Source organism: Symphodus melops (genome assembly GCF_947650265.1).
Source record: "Symphodus melops genome assembly, chromosome: 20".
Classification (NCBI taxonomy): Eukaryota; Metazoa; Chordata; class Actinopteri; order Labriformes; family Labridae; genus Symphodus; species Symphodus melops.
The window spans coordinates 16,033,253-16,053,449 of record NC_136710.1 but is presented as its reverse complement, the minus strand read 5'-3'; the positions used below and the strand labels follow the sequence as shown (position 1 = coordinate 16,053,449).

The 20,197-nt window shown below is 41.2% G+C and overlaps 1 protein-coding gene across 1 annotated transcript in view; it reads right to left on the bottom strand.

The window, feature by feature from the left end:
• The window catches only part of fgf11a (fibroblast growth factor 11a), a 141,045-nt gene extending 130,166 nt beyond the window's left edge, over positions 1-10,879 (bottom strand). Inside the window, exons 1-2 of the mRNA XM_079371892.1 lie at positions 10,744-10,879; positions 9,656-9,804 (exon numbers count right to left, since the gene is read on the bottom strand). The gene's annotated coding sequence lies outside the window, so the exon portion shown is untranslated. The remainder of the gene's footprint in view (positions 1-9,655; positions 9,805-10,743) is intronic.
• Positions 10,880-20,197: the final 9,318 nt, after the last annotated feature.

Below are 20,197 nucleotides of genomic sequence, written 5' to 3'. Positions count from 1 at the left end.
TGTGCTTGTTGATTTCTTTTTCCACCTCCTCTCTCACACTCAACAGTCTACTCTCTGCAGGTGTCCCTCCCCGCTCTGTTTCATTCACAGCGCAGTGCCGAGCGAGATGACTCATCCTACGGTGTGAAAGACGTGAACTGCTCTCTGTGTTCATCCCACCACTTGGTTCCATTCCAGTCTCCTGTCCTCTCCCCCCTCCGACAGATCCCCACTCTCCCCTCTTTCTCCTCCATCTTTGAAGCGCCGATCTGCAGCACTGACTCTGTCATATGCAGACGTTGATGGACAGGGGGAATAAGTGGCTGCGACACAGGAGCACATGTTATATATGCAGATAGAAGTGTCTGACAATCACCTCATGTCACCTCGCCACATGACGGTTTCTACACACATCGCTGAATGCCTCAGGACCAGCAAGGACACACGAGCCACAGTCCTGTCAACCTATGAGGCTTGAGCCATGATATGGATTTCCTAATGATAAGGAGGAGCGTATTGTCTATATCTTTTATTACTTCCGAATAAGTACACATAAATCACTCTGTATTTTTGATATTTCTCGTCTTTTCACCGGTTATCAGCCGAGAATTTACAGATTATTCAAAAGACGCACGACTGTTCGAATTCTTTGGATCCATTTTTAAATCTTCAAGCAGGCAAAGGTTGTATGTCCAGGTTGCTCTTTAACAACATTTTCACCAGGTTATCACGTCCTCAGTCAATCTGTGAATATCTTTTCAGTTCAAACTAAAGGTAGTGCAAGAGTGAGTCATTCTGCGTGAGTCAATGTAACACTTGAAACAGGTTAAACTTTGCCATAAATTATCTTTTTACTATCCCCTTTCCCCTTACACTCTATTGCATAAAGTATGTATAAATGTTGAGATTCAAAGCAACGTGACATCAGCCAACCTGTAAAAAAATGTATATATATATATATATATACACTGATGCTTTTTCATCAAGGCCTTGATTTGTTGTTTTTTATAGGACAGTGGATAGAGTCAGATAGAGAGAGAGAAGGAAATGGAATGTGGTAAAGGGGCCACAAGTCTGATTCAAACATTTGGCTCTCCTTTACCCTGACTTCCTATATCCACAGCCCTCTCTCTCCATTTAGGGCATCAAAAAAAAAAAAAAACCTAAAACTTCGATGTGAGGCATACGTGCTGCTTTCAGGGGCTTAAGATTTCTTCTTTGTTTCTGTGCAGTCGTGTTTGGTTACTACTACTTGAAACCTCATGGTTGAGACCTTGAAAAGTTCAAAAGTATACAACCTTGTGACAAAGTTGAAGTTTTTTTTTTTTTTTTTTTTTGGGGGGGGGGGGGGGGGGGGGGGGGGGGTATTTGGCTTTGGGCAACAAATATTGTCAAGCGACAGAGACTTACGGTGTCTTGATGAGCTCCCTCAGTTCTCGTCTGCGACAAGAAAATAGAGATCCGAGTAAAATCGACATGTTTCATTGTGCATTGCTTCATAATGCATCACACGAGGGCTTTTAGTACACTACAGTATAGGAAACATCAGAAGCAAGCTGATATTGTCATTGATGCTTTCTCATGTTGTATGCTGTTAAGACATGCTGTTATTATTTTATTAATTCCTAAGTAATCGTCAGGTGGTGGTTTTTCTCCACTCCATCAACATAAACCTCTGTTTGGCTGAACACATAGAGCAAAACAGCACCTCAGGCTGCAGCAGTGTGCATGTTGTTTTACACTGTTTAGTTCATGCACTGTGGCGGCCAGCTTGGTGCCTCTTGAAGGAAAAACAAAAACGTGTCAGCCAATCAGATTCAAGCCAGGCTCATCAGTAAATGGCCAATACATCATTTAAATCACCAGCTGTCTTGTAAAAACACTTCCCGCTCTGCTCTGATCTCTGACCAGCTAGCCTACAGTAAGCAAGCAACTGCGAGCCAGCAAGCCGGTTAGCAAGTCGCAGAATAAAGAAAAATGTTTATACTAAGCTTCCCTTTGAGGTTCAACTTAAAATTAAGCAAGATGGAAGGCCGACAAAGCTTGACCTTACTCAGGGGAGAGTAAAGGCAAAAGCTTGCTCTTTTTGTTAAGAGAATTATGATTGGACTAAATGGCTAATTGGAAGCGCCAAACTTCAATATTATCTAAATTGCCACATGATCGTCTTTATAAACATACTCGATCATATGGCGTTTTGATCTCCATTGAAACCTGACTGGCTTCCTCTGTGAAATCGGTCAAAGACCGCCACTGGTTCATCATGCAGTTTCAACCCTCTCCTTAGCCAAATCATTGTTATACAATCCCTGATTTAAACTGGAAGCAACGCATGGGGAAACATCAGTGTCCGCCTTCGTCTGTACACTTACATACTGTACACATAGATGCTAAAGTGCAAGACCGCCACATGGACATGTCAGTGTGTTCTTCTAAGAACATATGGTACAATGTGGCGAGTGTGAACAGCACTCTGCACTTAGTGCGCCTGGCTTCTGTTTAAATAGTGTGGCAGTGTTTGTGTGTCTGGGTGTGTGTGTTAGAGGGGAATTCATAAGAACTGTGGTGTTGTGTCGTTTCTGTGCATGTTAGCGTTGTGGAATTGTTTAGTGTTATACGAACAGGTTCTAAAATGAAAAAAAACAGATGAAATAAAGCATGCACCCATGCACCCCCCCCCCCCCACACACACACACACACACACACACTCTCTCTCTCTCTCTGTTGTGCTGTTTCGATGATATAAGTTCACACCAGTGCGCTAACATAAAAAGTTATATTGGATTCAGAGTATTACTCCCATTTCATACCTCTGCATTCCTCTTCTATTCCACTCCCTTCATCTGTTTCCATTATCTCTCCCTGGAGTCCTCTACTTTTCCACCAATATGCCGCGTTCACCTCTTTTCCGTCTACAAAACACCCCCCCCCCCCCCACCACCACCACCACCACCCATCGCCATGCACCCCCAAAAACTTGTGTGCAAAAATTTATTACCTGGCTTTTTAAATTATTTCCCTGAAACATGTTTTTTATCAGCCCAAATAGAAGCTCGTTGCAGAAGCTTATAATAGAAAAGTGTGTGCGCAAGAGTGTGTGTTCAGTGTCTGCAAATATATGCACACGTCCTGAGACATTTTTAAGCATAAATGCAAACACTTTTAACGGGACCCACGTACAGAGACACACACACATACACACTCAGACTTCCTGTTCCATTCAGTTCTGCCACCTTTTGTCCCTACTTTAGCTCAATGTCAATAAGAGCTGGAACACACACACACACACACAAAACACACACGCACACTAACCAAGTCCTGCATCACTCAATCATTCTCTCTTGCACACACACACGTGCACGCACAGTCCCCGGCTGTGCATCACATTAGAAATCCATTTAACTTCCTCACGTGTCTCATTTCATTCACATTCTGTGTGCAAGTGCGTGTGCGTGTGTACAATAAATCGGTGTGTTCAGTTTAGAGTCTCTCATGTCTGAGCAATTATGTAATTGATGTGTGTGTCTTTATATTGCCATGTACATTCATTTCACATGTACAAGGATACTTTTTGTTGTTTCCTGGTTTTTGTGTGAAAATGTGTGTGTGTGTGTGTGTGTGTGTGTGTGTGTGTGTGTGTGTGTGTGTAGAGGAGTCTTTGGGGAGAAAGTGGTGGATGTAGGAGAGTAGATCTTCCAATAATTTCCCAGCACATGTATGAACACACACACGCACACACTGATTCGCCGGCCTCTATTAAACTAAGTGCAATGATAAATACAGCCATGATGCAGAATAAATCATTCGTCCTCTCCTGGCCTGCGCTCCATGTATGAGGAGAAAGGAGGCAGAGGGAGGAGGGAAGGAGGGAAGGATAATCATAGAATGAGGAAGCGATGATGGAGCAGGTTAGCCTGGAGGTAAAGATGTTGACTGACAGCTCAAAGGTTATTAGCTCAGAACGAGGATGTGATGCCTCTGTGGCTTCGTCTATGTGATGAACAGAAACAAGAAATGTCAACACCTAGTTTCGTCTTCAACCTGGTTTCTCATACTCTAAGTTTTCAGGACACGATTCTTTAATAAAACGAAATGTCAACCATTATGTGACACCAACTATCTTTTAAAAACATACATGATCCTTAGCGCAACACTTTAGCTTAATCCTGAATGTCCTTGAGTTTATGGGGACCTGAAACATACAGAAAATGGTAAACAATGTGCAAATATTTATATTTTAAAATGCCCTCGTCCCAGTCAGTCACAGCAGATGGCTGCTGAATATTATTCTGGTTCTAACTAAGATTTCTGCCTGCAAGGAAGCCTTTACTTTCCATCGTTGCCAAAAGTTGACACGTGCTTTCTCATGTTGGAATCCTTCTGGGTCTCTATTCATTATGTAACAAAGCATACATGTACAAGTGTCTTCAAATACCTAACTTTTCTCTGATTTGGTGCTAAACAATTAAATAAAAATGTGATTGACATTTGCCTAGAAATTCTTCTGCAATGTTGGTGAACTTACAGCTCATATGGGGAGTCACACACTGATGGGAGACGCTGCTATATTAAGTATCCATCAGCATTAACTAATCCATTCCTTCAAATGTAACTTTATTTGTAAGGGACCATGTGCAAGTTAAACATAAAGTTTTTGATGCATCGTACTAGGGTTAGCATTAGGCTAATTTACATCTGCAGTCCCTTAGCAGGTAACAAATACAACATATACGAAACATCAAATATCACTGAGCACCAAATACAACATATACAAAAACATCATACATCACTCAGCAAGCAAAGGACAAAGGATAGGACACATCGGTCATGTGGCTGCAGGAGCTGGGAAATCGAACCCCTGACCTTTTTGCTGAGAGGCGACCGACTCTGCGACTAATGTTGCTCTGATTGCTGCTATTATGGTGTCTGCGTGGGGACTAATTCTGTTATTGCTAAACTGCAGGTAAAACTGTTGTGTTGTAACTCCTTCTGCACTGTTAAGCACCTTGTTGAGCGTTAGGTGCGACATAACAATAAAGGTTGAGTTTTATATATAATTACTAACCAGGAAAGATACAAGAAAAAGTGAACGTTAGCCAACCAAATGTTTCGTGTTCCAAATCACTGTGTGTTATGTAATGATTTCACTCTAACCATCACACACACAAAAACACAACAAGTGAATGATGGCTTCTCTAACCAGGCTCTTAGCAGTAAGTAGATAATTACAAGCCGTTTCATATATAAACTATAAAAAATAAGTGCTATGGGGAAACATTCCCTCTTAGGAAATGACGAGCAGCCCTGATATTCAGCGACTGTTATATTCACTAACTCAGTGTTTATCTCTGTAGAGGGAACATAATCAACTCGTACCCTCTTGTCTCCATGTCTACCCTGCCATGTCCTCACGGTGGGTTCAGTTGGCAGATATTGCAGCCAACAGGTGTAGCTCTGTTCAATCTGGTGTTTTTGATAAGACACCCCCACCTTTCCCTGTTACAGTATAACATCTTCACATCCTGGCTGTAAACTTTGCTCAAGTAATTTCACTTCAAAGATACCGAGGCCGTGACCAATTTTTCTTACTCGCCTCAGATTCCCTTCATGACGATAGTAATTACACACAGATTTAATTAATGTGGGAACAGGAAGGGAGGAACGGGGGGGGGTCTTTGAACTGTATGTTGGGAGTAAAGGGAGAGAGAGAGAGAGAGAGAGAGAGATGGGGAAGAAAAAAAAGAGTGAGAGTCAGAGATTAGTGAGTGAATTGGCAGAATTAGTTATTTTAGATCGCGAATGTGTGCCGGAGCTTAGGCCAAAAATCTCTGGTGGATCCGTAATATGTCACTCTTGCTTGTGCTGCTCCTTTATCCATCTGTCCCTTCTGTCTAATCTTTTTTCTTGTTGGAAGTTTAATGTGCCCCAGTCGCCACTCCGTCACGTGTCGGCCTGGATTTGCTCTGTCTGTGAAGCCCCTTTGGGATGGTAGTTTCTCTCGCTCTCTCCTCCTGCTGCTCCCTGGTTTCCTCTCCTCCTGGGCTGCAGCAGCAGCAGCAGCAGCAGGAGGAGGGAGAAGGGAGGGGGGTGAAAAAAGGCAGACGGCACAAGACAACTCCTGAGCACTGTGCTGCGTCAGCACAGGACGCCTCTGGAGAATAATAAAACGGCGGGATAATTCTGTACTGACGGAGCGCTAATGAGGGATGGAGTGGAAGGAGGGAGAGGGAGGGGAGGGGGGGTTAAGGTGAAAGCTGGGAGCAGGTGGTCTTCCTTTCAGGTAAGACCACACCATAAAAATGTATAATTGAAAAAGAAAAAAGGCCTTAGTTTGCATAAAGGCAATGTAGTCATTTTAAAGAAAGTTTCAGGTGGTGTGTAATGTTTCCTCTGGCAGCCATATTGGTTCATGGACCAAAGAATTTGTCTTGGGGTATTGGTGCAAAAAAAAAAGTTAACATGGGAAATAAAGCCAAAAAAACAATTAGCATATATTTGCACATATGGTGTTAACTTTGCATTTGGTTTTGCTGGTAAAGTGGACAGCCAGGGACATAACTTTAACAGAAGTGTACTCTGAGGTCGGGAAGGGTACCTCCCTCAAACTCTGATCGTCTAGCTCTGTTACCAAACGGATAGTCCTTAACTGTGATTGGCTATTTACCCTGTCAGAAAAAAGAATTATGGTTCTGAAAAAGTGTCTTTTTCCCTGGTTCGATTATTTATAGGTTTGTATAGAATGAATAAACAAATGTTTCATTCGGATCTTGAATTTTCAGTATTAACAAATGGTAAAAAAAAACAAAAAAAAACAAGACAGTGCAGTCTGCTTGGCGACCTTTATTAGGCACTAAAGCAAGTCAAACCACATTTCTACAGATTGTTGCTTTAAAATTAGACCACTTCAAATAGTCCACAAGTTTTCCCTAAATCATCGTCTCTTCATGGAAGACATTCTAATCCAGCGTCTTTTGAATTCAAACACTGGCCCACCTCATCCTGTTTAACAAGTTCCTTTTTTTGGTCAAACCTTTACAGGCCATATTCCAAAGCAGAGCTGCTTGAATTTTTTTTGCACCAAGACTGACATGATGTCAGCTGACAGCATTGTGACAGACTATGAGAGAGCATGCACAGACGCAGGAAATCTTTTATTAATAAATTTTGATTTCTGGAGACAAAAAGGGCAATTAATAATGAAACGAATACCTGTGTGAGCAGACATACTTTATGCCCTCCTCTGCATAAGTCAGTGTTCCTGTCTGAACAAGAAATCTGAACATGCAACTGTTCTTAAAGAGAGCAGCGATTAAACATTTCAACAACTCTTCTTTGCGCTACGTTTCAGCACCATGGACAGAGTCTTTAGTGCAATCTTCACAGCTGGTATTAAAAAAATAAAAATAATAAAAACAGAACATATGTCAGGTGAGGGAGGAGTGTGGAGGGCAATGAAAAGTAAAGACAGTCTGCACTAATAGGTAGAATTAAAAAAAAAAAAAAGCCACTTTGTAGTTTGTAAGTATTGAAGCTCGTCTAAACAGGCCAATTTTAGCCTTCGAGAATATACGTATATCCATTTCTTACCTGTAAAAACAATGTGTACAGATTGAAGGGCACTAACCTATAGCCCTGTTTCCACCAAGCGGTTCAGTTCGGTTCATCTTGGTTCAGGACGCATTTTGAGGCGTTTCCAAACACTAAAGCCGGAGAAGATTACCGACCCGTACCGTCCTACTTTTTGGAACCATCCTGTTGAGGTGCCAAGAATATCGATCCGACCCTAAAAGGTGGAGCGAAACACTGCAGTCTGTTGATTGGTCGAAATAATCTTCACTTCCCTTGTGAAAGCGGCGAACACAACCCCGCAGTGTTTAAAGACAGTCGATTGTTTATTCGTCTGTATTTCTCCTCGTAGCACAGAGCCTCCTCCGAAACAAAGATTAGAGCCACATGTCAGTGACAGAGTGGATGAACTGCTGGATGTCTTCCATTGTTGGTTTTGTTTGTGTGGAGTTTTTCTCCTCTTGAATTTATTTGCGGGGTAACTGTTAGCGATTAGCTGCTATCATGTGACGCTATTACGTAGCTGACGTGGCTATCTGCATCAGGCTTATACGCTAGCCACCATGTGTGGCTGTGAAAACACAGACAGGATCAGGCTTTACCGAACTAAACTGTTCTGATCCATACCGGACTGCTGTGTGGAAATGGGGCTCAAATGTATCTTGCTGGTGTTCATATTTGATTTAAACAAGTGTACTTCAATTTAAGGTAGAGAGACTCTAATCAGACACTGTTTGATGTTGATATGTTTGACCATTATGTCATTTCGTACTGATACATGTAGAACAAAAATATTCAGGAATGTTGTTCAATATATATATTTTTAATATCTAATTAGGGCATAAGTGGCCAGCTTAACACTCTTCAGGAAAAGTTTTTATTTGCAGCTTTTCTCCACTGAGAAAACTTCCACGTCTTTGTTTATGTATGTGGAAAATTCATATGTGCCATCTGTTGGCAGCATATTTGTTGGGAGTATGAGTGAAGTAAAGACGGAGAGCAATCATGCATAAACCTCCTCAAACTCTGAAGGTTACTTACTACACAAGAAGACATTAATGCAAACAAAGGAAAAATATGAATGGATTTAAAATGATTCAGGATGCATCAGGCAGCATTTTTCAACAGGTGACTCTTTGTCCTCATCTCCTGTCGCCTTTTATATGCACCTGAAACAGTCACACACACACACACACACACACACACACACACACACACCATGCATCTGATGCCAACAGCATCGTCTGTTAAGCTGAAAGGAGGAGAGCGAAGGAGAGGAGGTGGAGATGTTGATCAATAAAAGTAATTGTGTCCAATGACAGACATGACTGCCAGCATAACAATCAACATTGACGTCATCAAGCTTTTTTTTTTTTTTCTATAGACACAAACACAACACGCTCACACAGAGGGGGAGACAACAGAGGAGAAGAGAGAATGAGGCCTGTGAATTAGAGCGAAGGAACAAAGATGGGACAAAGATTCATTTTGCAAACATTAATTGGAAGAATAAACGCACATAAACTTGCACGCCCACACACACAGATGCAGCAGATACAGCAGACTAATGACAACCCCGACAGAAAAAAGTGCTTATGTCAAGAGCAGCGGGGGAAACACTCAGCATGAGGAGGAAGTTCTTATCCAAACACTCTCTCTCTCTCTCTCTCTCTCTCTCTCTCTCTTTTCTCTCTCCCTCTCTGTTTTTTTCTTGTCTCCTGAGTCTGAAGATGAGAAAACTCCAGGATCCATGCTTTTCTTTTCCGGCCAAGCCACAAAGTCAACAGTATCGACTACAGTGTCCAAAATCAATGAGCGTGAAAGAAATCATCTTGGCATCTGTGCTTCAAGTTAGAGCCAAACATATGGCAGCTTGTTTGAGAACTCATTCATACCTTCAACAATGGCGGTGATAAGTTTAAGTTTCTCTCTCTCTCATGCTCACGCACGCACACGCGCACACGCGCACACGTACACACACACACACACACTCTACAGGTGAAGATTTGACCCGCTGACATTCACAGTGTTAAATCAGAGCTGCTGCTCAGATGTGTCACAACATTGGCTGTGGCCCCAGGTGTTACCAACAATTTAAAGCAGATCTGACCTTTCATAGAAGGTCTGACTGTGGATTCCTGGCAGAGCTTCCTGTCCAAATGTTGTCGATCATCTTTATCAGCCGCTCCCTTTGTCTTCTCTGTAAGTGACAGGCATAGGCTTTAGCCGTCATCGCAGTTATTCCATGATGAATCATTTCTATACATGAAGAAAATAAGACAAATTTAAGATCAATTCTAGTATGTTATAGTCATATTTACAGCTGCATATATAGGTCTATTTCCTGTTGCTATAAAGATTCAGAAGCTAAGATGAAACACACTCTTCATACTACAGCTGTTCTATGAGGGATATTGTTTGGGACTATTTCTTTGGGTTGCAGATACTTCTAGTGATCTCCAGTAAAAAGTCTCATAAATATTAAATGTGTTCAGTATTTAGGATTAGAACTCCTGTTGTGTGGGGAGAACACAGAGGACGGCTGAGTACAGACTGTGGGTTGTCTCGTGGAACAGAACAATAGCCAATCAGGAAGCAAGCTGACTGAAGCAGGAAGCACAACAAACATCACCATGGCGACCGTGGATGTCGTAAAGTCACAACCCAAGTTTTGGATATGGCAACTCACTTTTGACTACTTGGAACGGTTTTGACCAATTAAAACGCTTCGTCAAAGCTAGTGATCCAATCAAATTCACCCCAACGTTATATCCCACCTTCGAGCTTGTGATTGGCTCCGTCCAGTTTCAGTCGGAAATCAGTCAAAACCCTAAAGTGTTTTATGGGAACTTTTAAATGCATGCAAACTTAATGCCCACTCATGCATAAACATAGCATGGGCAACTTCAATAAAAAAGGTTCAGATCCACCACTCAATACCCTATTACAGGTCTGTGTTTTTTTAGTATGATTATATCGTATGATACAGCTTCATTGGTTTGCAACAAGTAGCCATCAGGCAAGAAAAGTAAACAAATTAAGTATAACTAATGAAGATGTTTTATAAAATCAAATGCCAAATGTTATATCACAAGTGACAGCAGTCTCAACAAAAAAGTTATGTGGCCAGGCTGCAAACTACAAGCCTGTTTCTGTACAAATGATTTACTTGAAAAAAGGCTTTAACAAGAGGCTTACTTTTAATTAGAAAATGTTAGGGTCGAAATCAGGAAAGCAATTCAAAGCAGGCGAACAGTTCCACCAGGTGAGGAGAAAATCAAAAGTCGAGAGACAAGCAGAAGTCTGAAAACTTGGTCCAAACACCAAAGGATGCCTGAATGTTTGGCATGTTTGGAGACTTAACAAACAGGGAGGGTGAGGCCAATCGCAGACAGGTGAGGCTAATTAGGGCACAGGTGGGAGCAGTCGAGGCGGCACACAGGAAGTAAAGCTTGGAATAAAAGAGAAAGTAGGATTAACAAAAAATAAAAACAAGAAATGAGCAAACGAATGAAAGTCATGATACAGGTAGGATAGATACATGAGTGGATATTTCTGCAGACTGTCCTGATTCACTTGCCTGTTGTTTATGATTAAATCAATGATGTCTAACATTTTTGTCACTAAATGCAGATAAACACCAGGAGCACTGGAAGGCTCTTATTTCTCCAATACATATATTTGCAGTATTTCCAGTCAAATAGCTGATATATTTTACTGAGAGATATACAAACATGCACCCATAGTGTCAGTGATCTATCTATGGCTCCTCAGTCTCTAAAAGGTTGTCATTTATTGGGATATTAACCAAATTGATCCAAGTAATGGGTCAAAAATGAGTGTCTCTTTATCACCTTGAGTCGGAGGCGCTGCTTGTCATTATAAAAGCCAACTTATTTAAAAAACGTCAGGTTTTATTTGGGCTTGGACAGAACGTGCACAGTTTTCTTCATGTGATGCAATATGACGATTTTTGCATCACATGAAGAAAACTTTCAAGCAAGGAAAAAAACATTTTTCTCGTCTCAGGGCAAAATGAGGGTTGGATTCACGACCATTCAACACTACTACCATGTTTCTAATGATACACAGCTTCATGTATATGGGTGAAGTATCGCTTTAAGTACGGATTTAAGGTGTACTTGGGGCCCCAGGCCAGTAAGGGGCCCCCGAGGGCGGACAAAATTTAAACCACAGCAGTTGTGCAAACACAGGAAACCTCCCTAAGGTGACAGCACTCACTCTTGGTGCACGGCAATGCTCGTCATGCATTATTACCGTGAACACCACTAAAGGAAAATGAAGAGGAATTATCTGTTTGGAAGTAAAAAAACAGCACAATTGTGTTTGGAGGGGCTCACGATTAATCTTTTGTCTTGGACCCCAAAACAGACTTTATAATGTCCACTGCCTGGAGGGACTTTGATTTAAAATGGCTGCGAAACAACAAATACATGGTTTTATAAAAATAAAAAAACCTACAGCAGGTATGTTAAGACAATCCTTAATTCTGCCTACAAAGACTTTGGAACTAAAACAGTACCTGCATAAAAAGTGAAATGCTTAAAAGAGTGTTTTATATAGAGGTATATTGTGGTTTATTGTCCTTCAATCCACCAGGAACAAGACTGGGACTGATCAGCTCAATGATGTGAGATATACATTCAGCCACAATGGGGCCATTATAAGGTTGTGTGGTTTTTCAGCAGAGCCAGAAAGCACCATCTGAGGCAGGACAAGGGTAAAAGGTGGGGAGTCACCCGCAGTGTGTGATCTGCATGAAAACCATGCCGAGGAGAGATGCAGAGCCCTCTCCTGATTCGCTCCCCTCCCCTCCAAACTCGTATTACACGTGATCCGGTAATGGAGATTAATTCACACTGGCAGAGGAACAATACACACTTACACACCGGGTACAATGGTGAGAGAGAATGTGAATATGAAACAATCGAGCATGTGTGAAGGGGTGTCCTGGGCAAGAGGAAACTGGGGCAGAGATGAAAGATGAATTGGATTCAGAATCAGGATTGCTGCACTGACCAGTCCCTAGAAACATACAGGGATTACACCAGTGTGTGCACTCACACCTGCAGAAAGTGTATGAACTCCATCAGGTCAGTGAGGCGGTAAGGAGGATGTGCACACTTCTAGGTCAAATTTAAAGACACAAACAAATGCATACCATGTCACTTCTGCAAGGCTTTACTAAGATAACACGGTTAGCTCATACTGGCACTGACTCATGTTACTGTTGTGTGTGTTTTTTGGGTGAACACATGTCCTCGTTCAGCTCCAGTATCCCTGTGACAGACAGCCCAGTGCTATAGAGTTACAGCCTGGCCTGGATCACAGCGTATTCTTCGCACAAACACACAAAATGACGAAGATGCCTGAGGGCTAAGGTTACACTGGCCTATTTACCAAGCGGAATGGGTCATAATTACAAAGGCTGTGATGTTGTAAGCATTAAAAACAGTACTTTCCCTCTACATTATGATATATAGTCGTTTGCATTTTTTAAAATTTTAGTCAGATGATGGCACTGATGAACAGTCAGAAATGATTTCCCATCGAGGTGATGGTGCTTCTACATTGAATCCAAAAGTCAACTTAACTTGGTTGAAGTTTTTGAAGTAGCTTAATTTTGACCTATCATGCTGATCCCGATTTTTGCATCCTTAAATTGGACAGTGCTTGATTTCAAATATTAAATGTGGGAACATTTTCAGCTCGTGAGGTCATTGTATGTTGGCAGGATAAGTCAGCAGAGGGCGCTAAACCGCTTGTAAATCATGCCACAGTTCCCTGATATGAAACCAAGAATTCTCTGATAGCTTCAAGTCCCTACGTACGCTATTGAAGCATCCCAGCACTTGACAGCAGCTCCCACCTGGCAGCCCTACAGCGTTCTGCCCAAGCAGCAAGTTCTAAGTTTGAAAAATGAAACCGATGGAGAAGGGCAAAGAGCTACAGATCCTCGAGTGTTCACGTAAGGCTGGCTCCTTAATACAAGGAAGTCAGATACACACCCATATGCAAATGTTGTTCTTTGACATAAAAAAAAACAAACAAAAAAAAACATGTTTTAACAGCATGGTGTAAAAAAAAAACATATCTAATTAATTGATGTCTTTATTGGCACGAACTGTACAACTCTGTGGCCTAGGGCTCGCCTAAGCTTGACCTCTTTGCTTGTTGTTAGGTTGACCTCAAAGTTTGATCCAGTCAGTATTTCCAATATGGCAACTGTGGATCTGCCACCTATGAGAAGGTTCCCAAAACTGGCCTTCAGAAACCAATGGTTAAGGTCACTCTGGCTTCATCCATTTATATTTACAGTCCATGATTCTGCCCCCCTGGAGGCTTCCAAAGAGCAGGAGAAAGTGAGCACGTGGGGAGGGGGATCTTTAGGAGACACAAGCTGAAATTAACCATTGAAGGCAGAGGCTGAAATGATTGTGTAAAAATGTGTATATGTGATCTTTTACGATGTCTGATGATAAAGTAAGGTTACTTTATGATTTAATTCACTAGAAATCTTACAAAGACACTTATCATTGTACCAGAAATTGTGCAGAAACCCCCAATAAGTGTTGAGCTATTTAATTTGGACCAATGATGGACTGTCTAAGAACTCAACCATATTTATAAAGAAAAAAGATAAAGGAAGTGTAAAACTAAGCCAACACAGGGTCCCAGTGGCCTCGTGGTGGTGCGTCCCCTAAGTGGGCAGCCTCATTTCAAACTCAACCTGCTGCTGCTGTTTTGCTGCATGTAATTCCCCAGTATCTATTTCTCTCCCTGATTTCTGAATCTACTGTCCACTGTTGGGTCAGCTGGGGATCAGTTGGTAGAGTTGGATCAATCCTCTGCTCATTAGTCAAATGTGCAATGTGTTCTTAGGCAAATCGCTTAATGTTGTTTGTATGAATGGGATTAGTTACTTATCACACTGCCATCAGTGTGTGGATGTATACGTTTGAGCTGCAGTGTAAAAGCACATTGAGTAGTCAGAAGACGATACAAGCTCAAGTCCATTTACCACTGTCCTGTCTCTTTTATAAATAAATATAAATCAAACTAAGCCAATATGAAGTAGGATTTTAGGGGATTGATGAAGATCTAATCTTCTCAATCCTTCCAGAGGTCAGAGTGTGAACACACATCTGTAACTCGCACGATCCAACAAATTCCTCGCTTTCATAATCTTCTTTATAGACATCAACAGATCGCGTCTGTCTGTCTGCATGTGGCGAGGGGATTAGTTAAAAAAAAATGATACGTGTGTTTGTACCAAAAACATCTGTGCCATCATCACATAACTAATGACAAACAATGACACAATATGTCTAAGTGTCAGGGATCGCCTGGGGACACAAGAAGTCAGTACATCATGTTCTGGGTGTCTTTACAGCATTTTAAAACTGCGTCATGATACTTTCTGAAACAACCTTACTGGACACTTTAACTGTGACCATGTGCAGATTTATTAAAGGTGTTTTAAAGGACTTACTGAATGACTTGTTTCAGATGTTGTTCTCATGATTTCTGTAGTTCTGCATAAAATTATGTACTAAGTAATGTGTTCACGGTCTTCTTTAGAATTAAAGTAATTCACAAATTCCTTATATTTTATCATCCAAATCATGAATATTGCATTTAACCTAAAAATCACTACACCACATCAGGAACAATGTTATTAAAAGCTTTAGAAGAGAAGCACCACTTTAGTATTTCTTATAAGAAATATTTTCCCAAATAAATCTACAGAATTAAAAACACTAAATTGAAGGGCAAAAGAGAAGTTATCATAGTTATTTTAGAATATTAAAAATGTTTATTAGAATGGATTATTGTGGAAAAATATACAGAAGAAAGCCAGAATGATACCCAACTGAAAAGGTAAAAAACTTGTAATTTAGGATAAATTTGTGACTTTTTTCACACACAAAAAAAATCCCACCTGGGACATATGAGATAAGCAGATGACTTAGTGTTTAACTCAAGCGCAAGCATTAACTGTGTGATAAATGAAGCCAATGCAGAAGTGCAAAAAGAACATCAAGTGTCTGCTTGAAGCTCCAGGAACAAAGGAAGTCACATTCATGACTGGCAAAAAAAAAGCCTAGATGTTTACAGCCTGGTACAAAAAAAGAAATAGGTCTGATAAGTTATTGTCATCATGGGATGAATTTCTTCTCATTTCCAGCATGGCGGCTTCTGCTGACGAGACTCTGGAGCCCCCTGCAGGAGCAGAGTACTGACTTCACTCAGGCTCCGTCCATTAATAGTTACAGTCTCTGATCACGACCCATATATGCTAATAGTTCTCCAACAGGACGACCCCGGTTCAATTCCGACCTGAAGTTCCTTTTTCCACAGGTCATTTCTGATTTTCTACTCGATCCGCTGTCCTAAGACAATTGGAGAAGGCAGCCCCCCACCCCCCCAAGAAAAAGAAAAAAAACTTCCTCATATTCATTTTTTTGTTGATGAAGCCTGAAACTGACCCTTTCAGTTGGATAAAAAATGTTTAGTTAATGACCTTTAATTAATTTAATGTAATACATTTATTAAATGTCTAATCCTGTAAGAGTGTTACAGTCTGACCAAACAAAAAAAGAGTCCTGCACTGACATTCCCCCAGTCAACATGTGCAACTCCCAGCAGGTATGTGTGTGTGTGTGTGTGTGTGTGTGTGTGTGTGTGTGTGTGTGTGTGTGTGTGTGTAGTGTCTGCCTGAAGCACCCTCGAACTCTCCTAACTCAGTGTGACAGAGCAGAAGAGACCCTTAGTTAAAACACTGTCTTAGAGCACCCTCTCTTGGCCAGAACCTGTATTGCAGCTGAAATGAAACGTGCCACTGTGCAACATCAATGAAAACAAACAAAAGCGGAATCATTTCCACAACGTGTTGTTATTAAATGCACTGATTTATTTCATGCTAAAGCTTGAACATCGATCGATATAAACCCCCTGAAAACAAGAAATAAATACAGCAAATCAGTAGTGATATGATACAGAGAAAATAATTTGCACTTTAAGAAGAAAAAAAAAAATCAAGTCATAGAAAGATATGAAATCATCGAAAGATATGAAATCCAATTTCTCAACACTGGAGTGATTGGAGTAGAGATTTGTATCGCAGCACAGGCCGAGGAGAACATCAGTTCAGATAGCTGAGAGGAAATCATGTCTGATGTGTTCTCAAGCAGGGAGCAGATTGAAGAGATGAGGTTGATACATTCATTGTGGTGGTCAGTTCTTTATCTGCTGAAGTTGAAGGAGTGTCAAACGGCTTCCTCAGAAGAAGAAACACTCAGTAGTGATTACATAAGGAGCGGTGATGTTGGGAGCGCCGCCTGTGTTTCATGCAAACCCTGGACAGCAACGAGAGCTTCACAAATAAAGTCAAATTCACAGTACAAATTCCAGAGGGGATTTTTTTTTTTTTTTTTTTTTTTCAAAGAGGGGTTGATTGCATATGTTAAATCCAACTTTCTGAACAAATCACGATTTAAGATTCTCCACAAAGATTTCATGTGCACAATTTAAGAAAAAAAAAAAAGATTGTTTCCAGTGATTTGTTATCTCTAACTCAGCTGATGAAGATACATATTGGGACGTTTTGCACCTCCAGCTCTCTCAGTTCATCATTGAAGTGAGAAACGGGGGAGTACCTTTAAATTCACTTGAGCTGTTCATTTAAATAAATGCTGCAGCTTTCTTTACGACACAACGTGGAGAGTTTGGGTAAACGGACGTTTGAGCCCGTCTTGGAAAAGTGCTTAAAAAACCCACATCTGGCGACCGATAAGACATTCTGTACTACCTCAACCACACACTTTGGTTTTCTGCAAACTCATAGTCTCACACACACTCACTCACTCACACACAACCATCAGTCCAGACACCCTGACAAAAACAATCATTCAGTAGTAAGCACATGGAGCTTTGAAAGCAGATATTGTAACATGATGCTCCATCAGCAGCTTTTAAATCTCTTAAATAAACCACCATCACCTCCATGTTCATGTAAACATAACCGTTACCAACCTTGTGCTTGTTGTGTTTTATACCCTGCCGGTTCACCAACATCAGAAGGAGAACTTTGGTGCCCCGTAACCCTCATCAAGTCAAAGGTTAACAATACGTTTGTTTGCAGATGTAGTTCGGCTAACTTTCTCCAAAGTAAACAAGTTAAACCCGCCCAATGAATGCAGGAGCAAGAAGAAAAAAAACACACTAATGTTTGTCTGTTGGCTGTGCTGTAAAGCTCTTAATCATGTCAGCGGAAACTGTTTAAACATAAGGTTGGACTAGAACCAAGTTTAGAGCTTTGTGTTGCTCTGGACCATGAGTTCTAAAAGACAGAAAGTCGAGCCAAAATGTAGTTTGGAGGAGGAGGAGGAGGAGGAGGGGGGAGCCATGAGAGAGTTAGAAAGGGAAAATGAAGCAGAGAAAAACAGCAACAGTCCCAGAGAGAGGCAGTCATCCAGGCCCCGCAAGGCCCATCTTCCCCTCTTCAAAGGAGCAGAGAAGGGCCCGCCTCCCTCCATCCATCCCTCCTCCCCCCGGGATGACTTCCGTCTGGTGAGAAACGATAGGACCCAGCGACTAACACACACCCTCTGAGGGTATAATTCACTGGCTGGCTTCGGAGTGTCTGTCTGCGTCCTGCTGTGTGGTTTTGTCTCTTGTCGAAAACACACACTCACACCCGCACACAGCTCATTAAAAAAGACCAGCCAAGCAGAGGAGACGGGGGGACAATTATCAGAATCAGCCAAGTCAGAACCAGTCGAAAAAAAAAAAAAAAAAAAGAACAAAAAAATTCCAAACAAAAGAAACTGTGACTTTCTTGAACCAAAAAGTGAACTGAAGCGCGAACATGACGCGTGACAAGATGAACTGGGCGCACAATAAAGTAAATCCAGACTCTACAGCTCTCCTGTCCCCTTCTCCTACTGCAACTTTGTTTCTTTGATTATACAATTCAGCTAATCTGACTCTTCCACGGACAGCGTCATCTTTTCTAAAAGCCTGTTAAAAGGCCTAATGTCACACTGCACACCAGACATGACTGCCCAGGAAGAAACACGACGTTCAAAAACTTGAGTTCCATGAGTTCACCAATGTAGTAAAAACTCTTATATACATGTTACAAAACAAGAAAACCACTGAATTATCTTATTAACTAATCAATTTAACCTGCCTACCAGTCTTTACTGTTTTCCAAGGCCTGGTCACTCCCCCAAGCAGCAGGCTGATACATCCTGTGCCTGTACGTGACATGTGTGGTTGTAGAAGCTTAGCGACGCAGCTATCAGGGATGCTTCTTTAGTGGTGACTATTTGGTCTGGAAATAGCAAGAAAACTAAGAAAATGACCACTACGAAGTTCTATAGTAAAAAAAAGGGACCTCTTTAGCTTGTTTGTCAAACCTTGACCGAAAAAAGCATCAAAACTTTGTCAACAATTCTGGTGAAATCACTAAATATTCTCCATTTTTGGAAGCCAATTTGAAAGTGCAAAAAGCTGCAGTTCCTTGAGTGTCCACTTGAGGCTGGCTCCAAAAACCAGACAAGTCCCATAATAATCCCTGTTCAAAATGCTAATTCTGACAGCAGAAATAAACAAACATAAAGGTTTACTGGTACAAACAAGTGGTCTAAATCGCTCATTTCTTTATTCATGAGATTAAAAAGGATGATTTATCTGCATTTTTCATCCGTTTTGATTAGATAACTGTTCAATTATATGAGTGGTACCTGAACTCCACCTCCCTAGGTTGACCTGAAATTAATTTGACACCGCATTTTCAATATGGTGACTTCCATCTGCCGGCTTCAAAATTCCTCTTCAGAAACAAATAGATGACATAATCGGGTCGACGTCCATGTTTCATACAGTCTTATTCATGTGAGTCCGAGCGGCTGGCTAAGCTCACAGACAGCCCTATGACAGGCGTCATCACATCTTCTGCCTCTCAACATGACTGCATGTACTAGAGCTAATTAAGGCAGCAGTTAGATCCGAACCATGTCTACATAAAAGATACAGTAGAGATAACTACGGTGCATTCAAAGAAATGTGTGGAAACTTCGGCCGTTTATCACCCCCCCTCTCGAGTTTTGTTCTGAATTGTAATCGTTGGTAAAAAAAAAAATCAAAAAAAAATCATGTTAACGTCTTTCTAATTGTCAATAGGCATAAAGAAACTCATTAACTTGGCTGCTGAGGGGAGAGTTAATAAGTTCATGCTCCATTTTTAGGAGCTGTAAATTGTACTTTGTACTCATCTTTCGTGACTTTCGGCTAAACATCTTTGAGCTGTTAGAACTCGGAGGAAGTGAAACCAAACTAGACGTTGCGAGGCAGCCAATAAGCTTACAGATGTCTTCATTTATGACGTGACAGCTCTCCGTCCCTTCAAGCAAATCCACTTTTTGTAATGATTCGCCGCTTTCAATGAGGATGTGACCAGGCCTTCTGGAGGACAAAAGGTTAATTAACATTCTGACCGTTAGTCTGTAGATACATTTGAAGTTAAGGAATATATATATATATATATATATATATATATATATATATATACACACACACACACACACGCACACATATAATGCTTGTTCTGTTCTCTCCTTTCCTA